This window comes from Callospermophilus lateralis, chromosome 7, assembly GCF_048772815.1.
Source record: "Callospermophilus lateralis isolate mCalLat2 chromosome 7, mCalLat2.hap1, whole genome shotgun sequence".
NCBI classification, from domain to species: Eukaryota; Metazoa; Chordata; class Mammalia; order Rodentia; family Sciuridae; genus Callospermophilus; species Callospermophilus lateralis.
In genome coordinates, this window is record NC_135311.1 from 106,420,406 (window position 1) to 106,433,561 (window position 13,156).

Here is a 13,156-nt window from a genome sequence, read left to right on the forward strand (position 1 = left end):
ATTATGGCAATGATGCTAAAAAAAAATTATGTAACATTCCAACAGGTACTAAGAAAACAATTTTCTGAACAATTTACATTATCCTGAACAGAATTATTAAATATAATGAAAAGGAAAGGTGAAAGTAAACAAACAGATCTGTTAACCTCCTTATTTGTACACATATTAAAACAATCCTCAACAGATGGTTACCCAAATTAAATTATACCATTAAAATCACATGAATAAAAAAATTTGGATCCATTTTTTCATGAGCGCTCCTCATATATGATATATGGACATACGCACACACAGACATACAACACAAAACACAAGTGTCACACAAACGTACAACACATAAGACAATAGTAAAGGCCTTGTAGCTTTACACAGGTGAAATCTCCATTGCAATGTTTAAAAACTCCAGAGTCAAAAAATAAAACTGATCAGAAAAACATTAACCTAGGTCTGGATGAGCTCAAAAAATAAAATAGAACTTTATGATGTGGGAAAAGGCAATAATAAAATAGATATTGAAAGAAGCATCCTGGCTAATACTGTCGCAGATGTAAGAATAGCCAAGCTAGAGCTCTGGATATCAGCTGTTATGGATTTGAGTTAAATCATCTTCTTTTTGGTCTGCAGAAATTGCTTTGGGAATCCAAATCGGCTGCTGTTCTCCCTGTGGAAACACACAAACAGAACCCCGACTCCAGACAATCACTGGGTCAGGACCCTTCCATTGTCCTGTTAGAATATCCTTCCAAAGTACCTTAGGCTTATGTACATTTTTTGGATACATATGCCTTTCCACAGCACTAAGCCCTGATAAATCCAAATTTAAAATTTTAGAGTAAAAAGCGTTATTTAAAGTTTATCTTTGGGGGATATACACCCCTTTCCAATTCCCGCTTTTTGCTTTAATAAGTACATTTTAATAGTTTGATGAGCTCTTTCAACTATTCCTTGTCCCTGTGGATTGTATGGGATTCCTGTTATGTGAGTAATGCCAAATGATGAGCAAAACTGTTTAAAGGAGGTAGAAGTATAACCAGGACTATTATCTGTTTTTAACTATTTGGAACGCCCACAGTGGCAAAATTTTGTAAGCAATGAGCTATAATATCTTTAGTTTTTTCTCTGGCATGAAGGGAGCCCATCAAAAATCTGGAAGAAGTATCAACTGTAAAATGCAAATATTTTAATTTTCTACATTCTGGCAAGTGTGTGACATCCATCTGCCAAATATGGTTAAGTATCAATCCTCTAGGATTGACTCCAAGATTAACTTGTGGTAAAAAGGTCACACAATTTTGATATTGTTTTATTATATGTCTGGCTTGTTCCTTAGTTATTTTAAAGAGTTTTTGTAAAGTATTAGCATTGACATGGAACTTTTTATGAAAATTTGTAGCTTCTTCTAGTGTAGAGAAAATATGTATGTCATGTGTAGTTTTATCTGCTAAATTGTTGCTCAAACTAAGGGCTCCAGGCAATCCTGTATGTGCCCTGATATGTCCTATAAAGAATGGATCTTTTCTGTACCAGATTAGACTTTGTATAGTGGAAAACAAAGAGAAAATAGTAGAGGAAGGAGAAATCCTACCATCATCTTTAAGGGATACTATAGCATTAACTATATACTGACTATCAGAAAATAAATTAAATACAGAATCTTTAAACATCACAAAAGCTTGTAAAACTGCATTAAGCTCTACCTTTTGAGCTGATTGTTTGGGTACTAAAAATGTCAAAGTTTGATCAGGGGTAACTGCTGCTGCTGTACCATTATTTGACCCATCAGTGAATATATTTGGAACATTCATGATAGGTGTTTTTCTTGTCATTTTTGGAAAAATTACAGGATGCGATGACCAAAAAGACAATAAAGGATTAGATGGTAAGTGGTTATCAAATGAAACATTAGATTTGCACATGATTATTGCCCAAGTATTTAACTCATTAGCTAACTCATCAATTTGATTCATAGTATATGGAGTAATAATTTTATTGTGAGAAATTCCAAACACTCCCTTTGCAGCTTTTATTCCTTTGAGTAATAATTGTCCTACAGCCTCAGGATACCTAGTAAGAATAATGTTAGGAGAATAAGATAAATGTATCCACAATAATGGACAATCTTGCCAAAATACTCCTGTAGGAATATTTTTTGTTGGTAGTACAATAAGATAATAAAGGCAAACTTATATCAATTCTATTTAAGTGCATATTTTCCATATATGTTTCAATAATTTTTAATGCCTTTCTTGCTTCAGGCGTTAACATGCGGAGTGAATTTGGATCTGATGGACCTTTTAGGATATCAAATAAAGGTCCAAATTCTACTGTTGGTATGCCTAGATAAGGCCTTATCCAATTTATGTCTCCTAATAACTTTTGAAAGTCGGTTAGTGATTTGAGTCAATCTACTCGTATTTGAATTTTTGGTGGACGGATAGTAGAACTCCTAAATAATTAATTGGAAAATTTAATTGTACTTTATCTATTGCTATCTCTAGATTGTAATTTTTTAATAAATTTGTAACTGTGGCATAACATTCTAGCAATGTGTTTTTTTCTTTGTGTGCTAACAATACATCATCCATATAGTGAAATATTTGTAGTTCAGGATTTTGATTTCTAAGTGGCTGGATTGCTTTGTTAACATAAATTTGACAATAGTTGGGCTGTTATCCATCCCTTGAGGGAGTACTTTCCATTCATATCTCTGATCGGGACCTTCATGATTCAGTGCAGGGATAGTAAATGCAAAACATGGACTATCCTCAGGATGAATTGGAATTGACAAAAAAAAATCTTTAATATCTATAGCTAAAACATACCAGGTTTTTGGCAAAACAGACAATTGAGGAATCCCTGATTGAGCAGATCCCATAATAACCATCTCATTATTAATGGCTCTTAAATCTTGCAATAATCTCCATTTACCAGATTTCTTTTTGATGACAAAAATGGGAGTATTATAGGGAGATACGGAAGGTTGTATATGTCCCTCCACTAATTGTTTGACCAGGTCATGTGCTACTTGTATCTTTTCTTTAGTCAGGGGCCACTGAGGAACCCATACTGGTCTTTCTGATTTCCAAGTAATTTTTATTGTCTCAGTGTCCCCTTCTGAAAACCCAATTCATGTCTATTTATTCCTTGATCTATTTGAATTGGTGCTGATATACCTTGTTCTTGTTCTAATCTTTTTTCTTTCCTAAAACCTTGTCTAGACCTCGTAGTGGGCGCATTAGGATTGATGTTATTTGTTAATGTCAAACCTAATCGATCTAGGACATCTTGTCCACATAAATTTATAGGAAGATGATCCAATACATATGGCTGTATAGTTCCCTCACATCCTTCAGGATCCTTCCAATCTAATACCATTGCACTTCTCTGGGGATTAGTCACCTCTCCTAGGCTTCGAAGCGTTTGAGTGGCTTGTTGTAATGGCCAATGTTTTGGCCATTCTTGATGAGAGATGATGCTAAGGTCTGTACCTGTGTGCAGTAGCCCATTAAATTCATGTCCTTGAATATTTGGTTTTAGCATTGGGCGAGAATCTAAATTTAAAGACAGCATAGTCCAATCTACACCTGTAAAGCCTAATCCCCTGGAACCTGTTTCTACAGTACGACTGGAAAATTTATCATGCAGACTGGGTATTATTAATAACTGTGCTATTCTATCTCCTGGTGAAATTACTGATATACTTCCTGGAGAACTAGCTATAATTTTTATTTCACCTACATAATTGGGATCAATTACCCCAGGACTTATCATAAGTCCTTTTAGTGTAGAAGAACTGTGTCCCAATAATAAGCCTACTGTTCCTGTGGGATTTGAACTCCCATCTCTGGAGTTAGCACTGCTCTGGTGGACGCGCAGATGTTCAACCCTGTGCTCCCTCTGGTTTGTCTGATGAGGGATTTAATGGATAATGTGTCCTGGGCACTACCCTGATGGTGTTGCTGGGTTCCTCCATTGCCCCATATATTTGTGGTTGTGGGCCCTGGAGCATTGGGCCCCCCCAGTTCGTTTTTTGGCAATGGAGCCTGATGCCTTTCTCCATGATATCATGGGTAAACACCTTGTCCTTGTCCGTTTTTTGATAATGGAATACCCTCTATGATGGTTTGAGAACAGCATTCATTAGCCCAGTGTCTCCCTCTACAGCATCCTGGGCAAATACCCGGTATTCTATTCCTTTGATACCTAGTTTTGTTAAACCCTTTTCCTATGGGGCAATTCCTTTTAAAATGTCCTGTTTGTTCACAATTGTAGCATGTTTTTGGCCTGGCATCTAAAGCCTGTTGTACTGCAACTGAGAAGACTTGCCCTTGTTCATTAATATCTCTACATAATTTAATATATGTGTTTAAATCTTCATCTCTCCATGGTCTAATGATCTCTCTGCAGTAATGATTTGCTTGGTCATAAGCCAGTTGTTTTATTAATGGCATTGCTTGTTCTGTATCCCCCAAAATTCTGGAAGCTGTTTGAATAAGCCTATCTACAAATTCAGCATAAGGCTCATTAGCTCTCTGTATTACCTTAGATAATTGACCTTGTAAATCTCCATGTCCTTGTAAAGTATTCCATGCCCTAACTGCATCTACAGCAATTTGTGCATATATAGCAGGATCATATTCAATTTGTTGCCATTTACCCTCATAAGGTCCTTTTCCTAACAACATATCTAGATTTCTTTGAGGGTAACCAGCTGCTGCATTTCGCCTAGCCGTCTTCATGCAAAATTCCTCATTGGCAACCTTCCATAACAAATATTGTCCTTCATTTAGCACAGATTTACAAATGCTAGCCCAATCTGCTGGCATCATGTCCAAGTTGGTAATGGATTTGACCATGCTTACAGTGAAGGGTGCTTGGGGACCATAGGTTGTTACGGCCTCCTTTAACTGCTTCACTGTTTTGAAATCTAAAGCACGGTGAATTCGCTGCCCTCCTGCCTGCTCAAGTACAGGGCATGCTAATCTTTGAGGTCCTGTCTCAGGATCCCATCTATCAACTACGGGGGTTGTGGGCCACTCAGCTGTCTCTGGAGCTGTTGGTTGAATTATGCCCTCTGGTGATAGAACAGTATTAGTAGCAGCCTCCTGTTGTAGCTTTTTCCCTCATAGCCCCTTTTCCTTTAAATTTTCTTCCTCTGTCTGACTAGCTCGAGAGACCTTCTCTTTTGCTTGATCTAAAATGTCTTTCTCCATGGTCTGAACCTCTAACAATTTACTTAACTTTCGGTTTGTTTTTTACTAATTTCTAATCTACTATAAAGATAACGCAACCCAACAAGATAACACAAAACAAAACCGAAACAGAATGAAACAAAAACGGAACAAAAAATCGTTGTATCAATTTTCTCTTCCTCAGGGCTGAACAACTTCAAACCTTGAGCCAACCATTTTTCCCAGTTTGCCTGAGAAAGTTGTAGGGATAGGCATCTTGAATCAAAAACAAAATAAATCAAAACCAGAACACATTGTTTTTTGAAATGGTCACCCATTCTCTCGCCTTCCCTCAGGGGCGAGCAATTTCACTTACCTCTGAGCTTCAGGCGTTCCCCTCATGGGCCGCCAAATGCTGCAGTCTGGCTGGGCACAAAATCACGAGCCACTCATGCAGGAACAAACTTTATTTCCGAACTTTACCAGCACACTCCACACACGCTCCCCGGGAATTCTCCCGCCAACCACGCATGCGGCATTCTTGTGGGACACACTATACCAACAGGAAATCCCTCCTTCGGAATTCCCTCCTACCGCACTTCCCCAACCAATGGGAACTCTCCGGGAGTACTGTGAGAGCTCCAAAGTAGCAAGCCTAGCAGACAGCAGGGGTCTAATCTCCAATTGAATGCACATCTTAACATAATTATTATCATCTCAATGGCTTGCTGGGGTCACCTTTCAACCAAAAATGCCATGCATCATTCCTACTTGGCTATGGCTCTCAGCATTCTGCATCTATTTAGATAATTATGTGAATTTTGTCCTTTGTTCTATGTATGTGGTATTTAATTTGCATATATTGAATCATCCTTGTGTTTTAATATTTTTTAACATTTTCTTCCTTATTTAACTTGTTATTCCTTTAATTCATTGATAATTTCAACCAACTTAATTATCATGTATAATCTCTTAATATGTAGTTGAATTCTATTTGCAATTTTTTTTTTTTTAGAGAGAGAGAGAGGAGAGAGAGAATTTTTTAAATTTATTTTTTTCAATTTTCGGTGGACACAACATCTTTATTTTATTTTTATGTTGTGCTGAGGATCGAACCCAGCGTCCCGCACATGCCAGGCGAGCACGTTACCGCTTGAGCCACATCCCTTACAAATATTTTATTAAGGATGTTTGCATCTGTACTTATCAATGATATTATTGTGTAGTTTATTTTTTGAAGTATCTTTATCTGGTTTGTGTATCAAGGTGATACAGGCTTTGTAGAATTAATTTGGAAGCATTCTCTTTCTATCAATGTCATGGAATAATATATGGAGTATTAATATTAGTTTTTCTTTTTAAAGGCTGGTAGAATTCAGCTTTGGGTACATGTAATCGTAAACTTTGTCGGAAGGCTCTTTATTACTTCTCAATCTCATTGCATGTCTTTTCAGGTTTTCTGTATCCTTTTAGTTTGATTTTGGTAAGTTGTATGTATCTATGAATTTATCCATTTCATCAATATTTTCTGATTTATTGGAATATAACTTTTCAAACATTAATACTCTGGATTTTGTGTAATGTTATTGGGTGCAATAATATTAGGCACAACTATTCACTATTGTTAAGTAATCTTGTTGAAAGTTCCTATGTTCCCAATGTATTGTGACATTATTTGTTTCTTCTGATTTTGGCTTGTAGCCTGCTTTGTTCAATAGAATAGCTACTTCTTGCTTTCAGGTCCCATTTGCATAAAATATCATTTTCTACTTTTTCACTCTCATCCTGTGAATGACTTTACCTATGAGGTGTGTTTCTTACAGTCACATATAATTAATTTAGTCTTGTTTTTTAATGTAATCTGACAGTATGTCTTTTAATTGGAGAATTGAGATAATTTACCAGTTTTATTCGAGTTATGTGTCACTTCCTGTCATACGATTTTTTTCCTAATGTTTGCTTTGATCCTTATTCTAATTTATACTTTTTTTGAATGAGATTTATTCTTTCTCAACCTGTTTTTATCTTCTTTTGTGTGTAGAATTCCTTTAAGTGTCTTCTGCATGCAATGTTGGCTTGGTAGTCATGTATTCCTTTAGTTTGTGCTTATCTTAGAAAGTTTTTATTTCTTCTTCAATTCTTGGAATAGCTTTGATAACTTTGACGGATACAGCAATCTTGGTTGGTTGTTACTTTATTTCAGAGTCTGAAAGAAATATTTTAATATTTTTTTAATTTTCTTCCTTACTTGTTAAATATTTCTTTAATTAATTGATAATTTCAACAATCAACTTTCTGAAACTTTAGCATTTTATCTACTTTGATATCTATGGATTCTCTTATTAGGAGTTTATAAACTTTTGGAGGCATCTTCTTTATGATTTCCAAGTTTTTTTTTAACAGAATGTCTAGGTTATTTGTGCATGTATTATAATGGGTTTTTCCTATTACATGAAGTTTGTTGTTAAATTATTATTATTGTTATTATTTTTGGTACTTGGGATTCAATCCAAGTGTACTTTACTACTGAGCTAAATTACTAATCCTTTCTATTTTTTACTTCAAGAAAGGATCTTGCTATGTTTCTGGATTCTGAGGATCTTGCCACATTGCCTAGGCTGGCCTCAAACCTGCTTCAGCCTCACACGTTGCTGGGATTACTGGTGTATGCCAATAAACCCATTTATGTGAGGACCTTTTTTATAAGCTATTATCTCTTTGCAATATGCTCTCAGCTGCAGTTATATCTTAGTATCACAACAACAAATCAGCATAATCAAAGTGCTCTTTTCAAACACCAGCACCACTCTGAAAGGAGAGAATAACTTACAATAACAGTGGTAACTTAAGAAGAAACCATATATAAACATACATTTAAAAACTTACTGCTAATTATCTCTACAACTGTACTAACCAATGAGAAAAAATTGGAGACAAGTAATTTAGAATAGAAGTAATTTAAATAATTTAAAATAGAATAGGTTGAAAAGTTAAACATTATTGATAGTATATTTAAAGTACTAAATTATATTGGAAGAAGGGAAGAGTAAAGAAAAGGGGAAGGGGTAGGGGAGGGATAGGAGATGGAAGATAAAATAACAAGAAGGGAGAGAAATGGAAATAGGAAAGAAGAATAGAGAAATCAAAGAAATAATTTTATAGCCCTTCACATAATAAACTTGCCATGTGACATATATAGTCTTTGTTTTCCAGAAGATTCATTGATGTGCCATAGGTTTTTTTTCTAACTTCCTTGAACATAGTTTTCTAGTTAATTGTAAATATATATGTTACTCTGAAGAAAGTAAGTTAAATTGCACCATATAGCTTGAAAACAGAAAATTTTGTAATACTTTAAAAATAAACTTTGTTAAATTATCCACCTAAAACTTTAAAAAATCTAATTATTTGAAGAAATAAATTATAACTATGAAAAAACAAATATTGAAGGAAGATACAACAAAACATGTTACACAAAATACATCTAAAATAACAACACGCTTAAAAAAATTTAGTTTTCTCCTTAGATTAAAAACTTTCCAGGGCTTCAATTTTTGAATCCTCCAGCAATGAGGAGGATTGTAGGACATAGTTATCATATTGTTTGTTCATTCTCATTTCTGACCCAAACTAGCCAAACTTGTTAGGAAAGTCTGCTGAGCTCCACCCCTTCTTTCCTGACAAAGGTGCAGGGATAAGCTTTCAGAGCAAAATTCACTTTCAATATCATTGTGTTTTTGTGCGTAGGCATACTAGTACAGCTCTAGTAGTAGCTGCTGATCAACCTTCTTGCCCAGGTATCCTGTGGATCAATCTATATTGTGTCATACCCCTTGAGAATTTTAGTCTGTGTGCTGGGAAGGGAGGTATATGGGAAGTGGCCAGGTAATCACAGGAAATCCTCCAGAGACTTCAGGGTGAGGGAGGTGGCTGAACCTATGATTGGATGCTACATATAGCAGCTTGCCATTTGATCCAGGCCCAACACATTCTATTCCCTGTCAGCCTTATTCTTTATCACAGATTTCATATCATCAATTTCACATGAAGGAGGCCTGCTCCTTTCATATGGTCTGCAGATGTACAGATCAATATCTATGGCTCCCTTTACCACCCAGAGCTTGTCCCAAGACCATGCCACAATTTCATTCCTCTGCCCAAATACACTCATGACTTGAGCGTCCACCATTTCAGTGAGAAGTAAAGCATAGGTGGTCATTGGGTCTTGGGCATACAAAAAGCAAGCAAGTCAAGAACAAGACAAAAAGAAGAAAAATAGAGGAAGAAAAAAGAAAAACTGCATGGATTTTGAATTTCTCACAATGAAAGTTTAAATGGTTAACCTTTAAAAACTGACTCCACTTCCCTAATTTCACTAAATCTGCTTGGAGGTGCCAGGACTGTCTCTGCACTGGGTAACTTCACAATATTTCAGTATCTTTTCTGCTCAGATTGTGGGTTTGCTGGATAGCAGAGTTCTTTTCTTAAACTCATTTGGGAGTTCAGTTGATAGAAGGGGAGATTCTTCTCCTTCACTGAGCTACTGCACACCAATCCCTGATGCTGTCTATTCCTTCTATTATTTCTCTTTTGAGTTTAAAAAAATATAGTACTACTGAGTTTTGCCTGGTTTATAATTTTTTGCATTGCCGTTTGGTGTTTTCCTATAGCCTTCCTATTATATCATGCAGCCACAGATGTGATATTTTGATTCAGTCTTAGAGAGAATCTAGTATATTGTTGGTTCCTCTACTCAGCCATTTTCCTTTCCTCTCTATACTAGGTTTTTTTTTTATGCTAACATCTGAACAAAGACTTGTTGAAATAAAAACCAAAGTCATTTTAGTAATAATTATGTCTAACATTATATAAGTTGTTTTTACAATGTAAGAAATGCTATTACACATGCTACTTTTTAAATCTTCATTTTAACAGCAATTATTGCACAGAGATTATACATTTTCTTCGGATATCAGACATGTGATTCAGTGGAGGGAGAGACAACAAAAGGTCGTTTTGGATATGTATCCTTCTTTCTACCTGCCATTTATGGACTGTTGGATAAATAAAACGATTCAAAGTGTGTGCAAGATACATTTTCATTGTAGTCTTTGCCTATTTCCAAGTCTCATCCACCTACTTATGTTTTAGACAGAGTTGGACACAGACATCTACAAAAAGTTGGCCTCGGGATCTCTTTCCTGTACCTACTCACCTTCTTTAGCTGCCATGTGAAGGATTCTTCTATTAATAAAGTTCACAGGTTTTCTAGTAAAATAAATCATATTGTAATCCAATGCAGTACTTCTTATATATGAAGAGATCCCCTAAAATATAAAATCTTGGTATTTATTTAAAACTGTGAAGACATGTGAAGAAAACAGAAGTCATTTTTTAAAGTTAAAAAAATACATGGGAGAGAAAAGTAGGAAAAACATGATTATTTGTCAATTCCAGGAGTTATTTTTCTTACATATGTCAATACAAAGTTAAGTGCTATAATAATTGTAGTGAAAATTTCCTTATAATTAATACTGCTCAACAGAATTTCTGTAGAAATAAGAAAGAGGGGCGAGGAAGAAGGCTCACCCTGAAATGGAAAGTAACTGCCTGCTTTTCCTCTGGAAAGAAAAATCAACAGAGGTCTAATTGCCCTACCACAAAGAATCACTTTTGAGTTTCTAATAGAAATGGTGCTGTGAATTGAGGGATATTGGTTAGTGAATGTTTCACAATGCTTGCAAATTCAGAGGCTATTGATGAGTTTTTCTTTTCTTATTAAATTAGCAAATATGAGAGTACTGTTGTATGCCTTAAATAAATGTGACATGGTACTTGTCCTGAAGGAACTCACAGTCTAGAGGGAGAAATAGATCCTAACCAGAAATTTGATTCAATTAAGTTGAGAGAGGCAAGCATGAGCAGTGAAAGTCCAAGGGAAGGGTTTTTAAAATGTTTTTAAAGGATTAATAAGAACATACAAATTATACTTTTGAATGGGGTACCATGTAATGTTTCAATACATGTATGCATTATGTAATGTTTACATTAATTTAAAATGTATCTATCTCTCAAAAATTTGTCATTTGTTTATGAAGAAAACTTTAAAAGTTTTTCTTCCAGTTTTTAAAATATATAGTACATTATCTGGAGTAACCCTACCGTTCAGTATTACACCAGAATTTCTTATTCCTGTCTAACTGTAACTTAATACCCATTCATAAAATTTTCCTATTCCTCCCACCCACTATTCTTCCCAGTCTCTGGTAACCACCATTCTTCTCTCAATTTATATGAGTACATATTATTAGATTCTGCATATGAGGGAGATATTTGTCTTCTGTGCCTGTCTTAATGATTTTCAATTTCATCCATGTTGATGCTAATGACAGGATTTCATTCTTTTTATGGACAATAAATAAAATATATTCCACATTTTATTCATCTGTTCATTAGTGGACAGACATTCAGGTTGTTTTCACTTCTTGGCTGTTGTAAATAGTGCTTGCATTGAACACAGGAGTATAGATGTCTCTTCAACATTCTGATTCTATTTACTTTGAATATGTACCTAATAGTGGGATTGCTAGATTATTTGATGGCTGTGTTTTCAATTTTTTATAGTTACATCAATAGTGTGCAAGGGCTACATTTTGCTCCATATCCTCAGCAGCACTTGTTATCTTGACTTTTTCCACACAGCCTTTCTTATTGGGTGAGGTGATATCTCATTGTGGTTTTTGATTTGAATTTCCTTGACGATTAGTGATAGTGAACACTTTTTCATAAACCAGTTGGCCTTTTGTATGTCTTCTTTTGAGAGATGCCTCTTAAGTATCTTACCCATTTTAAAATCAAGTTATTTATTTTTTGGCTAATGATTTTTTTAATTATGTATTGTGGATATCAGCTTTTTGTCCTATGTATAGTATGAAAATATTCCCCCCCCCATTCTATAGGCAGTCTCTGCACTCTGTTGATTGTTTCCTTTGGTGTGCAGAATCTTTTGTGTATGTTTTCTTTTATTTTCTGTGCTTTAGGGATCTTGTGCAAAAGTCATTGCCTGTTCCATTGTCCTGAAGCATTTATCCTGATTTTTAATGCCTTTATTTTGTTTATTTATTTTTATGTGATGCTGAGGATCAAACCCAGTACTTCACACATGCGAGCTACCACTGAGCCACAACCCCCAGCCCCCTAATTTTTTTAATATTTATTTTTTAGTTGTAGGTGGACACAATATATATTTTATTTTTATGTGGTGCTGAGGATCAAACCCAGTGCCTCATACATGCTAAGAGAATGCTGTACCTCTGAGCCACAACCCCAACCCCTCCTTATTTTTTCTAGTAGCTTAAAAAATACAGTCTTAGACTTAAATATTTAGTCTATTTTGTGTTGATTTTTATTACTGGTAAGAGTAGGGATCTAATATCATTCTTCTTCATCTGAGGGAGATATTTGTCTTCTGTGCCTGTCTTATTTCACTTATAGATTTTCAGATATCCAATTTTCTGTATACCATTTATTTAAAAACCTGTTCTTCTTTTATTGTGTGGTCTTAGCACCTTTACTGAAAATTAGTCTGCTATAGATACATGAGTTCACTGTGTCCAGATGACAAGAACTTATATTCGTAGAACTCCAAAGACCCACCCAAAACACTATTAGCACTAATAAATGAATTTAGTGAAGTTGCAGGATACAAAATCAACATACAAAAATAAGTAGTGTTGCTATATGTCAACAGCAAATTATCTGAAATAGAAACCCAGAAAGTGATCCCATTCACAATAGCTACCAAAAAATGTCTAGGAGTAAATTTAATGAAAAAGGTGAAATATTTCAAAACTAAAAGTTATAAAACACTGATGAAAGAAATTGTAGAGGACAAAAAAAGTGGAAAGACACCCCATGTTCATGGGTTGTAAGGATCAATATTGTTAATGTTCATACTACCCAAAGTGGTCTATATGTTCAGTACA

At 35.0% G+C, this 13,156-nt stretch overlaps 1 protein-coding gene across 1 annotated transcript in view; it reads left to right on the top strand.

The window, feature by feature from the left end:
* Agbl4 (AGBL carboxypeptidase 4) overlaps positions 1–13,156 on the top strand; it is a 1,194,123-nt gene that overhangs the window by 460,033 nt on the left and 720,934 nt on the right. The window lies entirely within an intron of this gene.